General features: G+C 36.5%; 1 pseudogene; it reads right to left on the reverse strand.

Moving 5' to 3' along the window:
• Positions 1-393: 393 nt before the first annotated feature.
• Positions 394-2,442, reverse strand: LOC149680230 (uncharacterized; annotated as a pseudogene).
• Positions 2,443-2,830: the final 388 nt, after the last annotated feature.

Genomic DNA, 2,830 nt, shown 5'->3' on the forward strand with positions numbered 1-2,830 from the left:
CTAAAGCTTAAAAGGGAAAAGATGGCGGAAGGCTTCAGGCCTGATACTCACTTACAGCCTAAAAAATAGTGAAAAAAGTGACTAACCGTATTAAAAATAGTAACTGAAAAGTGTCTAAATAGTGATTAAAAAATATCGCAAATGAACTTTTCAAAGTGGAAAAAATACTGATTTAATGCTGTTACAGCAATATTTCTCATTTATAACAATTAATAATCACATTTTGACTATTGTATGGCAATTGGTTATTATTTAAAATAATAATATAGGAACTGCAAATTTTATCACATTTTTTCAAGAAAGACGTAATGAGATTCGATTTTTTCTTGTCTATTTCTTTTTGAATAGCGTCAGCGGATTTCTTTTCTCCATCTTCCCCCTCCTTAACCTTCATTACACCTGCATAGCTTGCGCTAGCTCGACTTCATTAAAGTTTTTATCACTTATTGCTTTTCTTAGCCGTTTATTGGCTTCATTGAAAAGTTGATGGGCCAACTTCCTCTTTCGATCTTTTTCAATCCGTTTATCTCGCAACTCTGTTTCTTTATTCTTTATTTCTACAGCTTCTTTCTGAATTTTCTTTAAATTTTCTTCCACTTCCGCTTTTTTCTTTTCTGCTTCAATCAATGCTTCTTTTTCTTTTGACAGTTTACGGTTTTCCTCATCTAAATAATTTTGGTAACTTTTTCGAGCTGTTCGTTCTAATGCAAAAAGTTCCTTGGTAACTGGCACACATTCTGGTTTGTTGTTAAAAAGTTGCAAGGCATCTTTCGTAGTTAATATGGCATTCAATGTTCTTTCCCCCATACTAGCTCTTTCTTCAGTTAGTACTTTGCCTGATTTAGAAAATCTTCTTTCGACATCTGCACTGCCTTGAGAAAGAGAAAGAGCAGCTTTGATAAGCTGCGATACATTGGGGTATTTTACATTGCCCATTTCGTTTTTAAGGGAGATAAAATGGCTCCAATAGACATCAATACGTTCGTCTTCTTGCTTTGAAGGTTTGGTCATTGACATTTTGTCAAGTTTTAGTAACTTCCATTCGTCCACCAACTCATCAGTCTTGATGTCCAAAGGAAAGGCTCTGGCAATAGAGAAAACATCATGGCAGCTTTTTTCTGATTCAATTTTTGCCGGTTGGAGACAACGGAAGTACTTAATGACGTTATTGGCCGATACTGGTGCTTTTTCAAGAATGTGCACGCATGCTTTGACATAATGCTCCCTGGCAGATTTGAAAAAACAAATTTGCTCCTTTTGCGTAGCTTTCAATTGAAGTTGTTCAACAACATTTTCTCCACACACAATATCTTTCATTGGCAAGTAGTTCTCTTCCTTGAATTTTTCAGCTGAAATGGCTTCAAATTGTTGAAAAGTTCCAGTTTTGCACACCCTATTTACTAGAACAGTAAGCAGCTTATTCAATTCGCTGTGTAATATGTGAATTAAGGCTCTTCTTTTTGAAAGGTTCCTGTAAATTTTGTGAAAATTTTCGCGCTGGAAATGATAAATAATACTTCCGCTTTCATTGTGGGCATCTTGAGATAATTCGCAATCTTCTTGTAACCATAAGATTCAGTTGTTTTAGATTCCTTTTTGGGAATGTAAATTAAGAAGTAGTTGATAACTGCCTCCCATTGTTCCAAGAGCCTTACAGCTGAAATTTCTATTGTGAGCCATCGCGATGCAACATGCTTGGTGAAATTATGGTTGGGAACATTCACGTGTCGTTGGATTTGATTGAAAGTTTGCCATCTTGCTGGCCAACCGTCAAAATAATGCTGAACAGCGTAGATCAGACCTGACGCCTTGTCTCCCAATTCTTGTAAGCCTTTCAGAAAAGCGTTGTGTACCACGTGAATGTTGCATGTTCCAATATTTAAAAGTTTTTGAGGTCTTGTAAGAACAATTTTTTCCGACAACAAACGCTGGACTTTCTTATTCACGTTTGGTCCATCACAGCTGAGCATCAACATATTTTTCATAGGACTATTGGCGTTATCTAATGCTAATGTGAGTTTCACACATAGATCTTCGCCGGTAGCTTTCCCAATAAAGAAAGTTTCCAAATGTTGAGAGACTACTTTGCTTTGGCATTCGGACCAGTATCTTACTGTCGTTTGAAGTTCTTTGTGGCCACCGCTATTTGTAGTTTCGTCGTAAGCTAATGTGTAATAGGCACCTTTCATATCATCCAGGAGTTCTTTCTTAAAATACGGCCCAAGAGCGTCAGTAATTAGGTACTTCGCCTTTGATCTACTTAAAGAAAATCCATCCGGAACGGAACCTGGGAACATGGCTTTGAAAGTATTGGCTAAACCATCGCATGACGCAAAAGAAAAGTTGCTGGCCACAACTTTCATACTCCATATAAGTTCCGCGTTGATTGCACTTTCCTTTACATTGTATAATTTCATGGTTCCTTGAGGTTCACTAGAGTGGGGTTGCTCTTACAGAGGAGCATTTTGACTAGATTCTGCAGCAGCGACTAGATGTAATTGTTTCTCGGACAACTTGGCTTACATTCTATTAAATGTTTCGCACCACTTGCGTGCTGGATTATGGCTTGGAATCCTTTCTTATCAACATTAATGGTTTTTTTCCAAACCATGCAAAATATTTCATGCTTGGTATGTTGTTTCGCCCAGGTATTTATAATACGGCCTTGGCCGTCATCCTTACCTAACCAGTTATTGTTTACACAACACTTTACCATTTTATATTGAGTGCATTCAATTCTAGAACAGACATATAATTTAATTTTAACAACTAAATAACAACTATAATAAATTATGAAAAATGAATAATTAAACTAATAAAGTTACGTACC

The sequence above is a fragment of the Phalangium opilio genome, unplaced genomic scaffold (assembly GCF_054372755.1).
Source record: "Phalangium opilio isolate 3A_F unplaced genomic scaffold, DU_Popi_V2 ptg000039l_2, whole genome shotgun sequence".
Taxonomy (NCBI): domain Eukaryota; kingdom Metazoa; phylum Arthropoda; class Arachnida; order Opiliones; family Phalangiidae; genus Phalangium; species Phalangium opilio.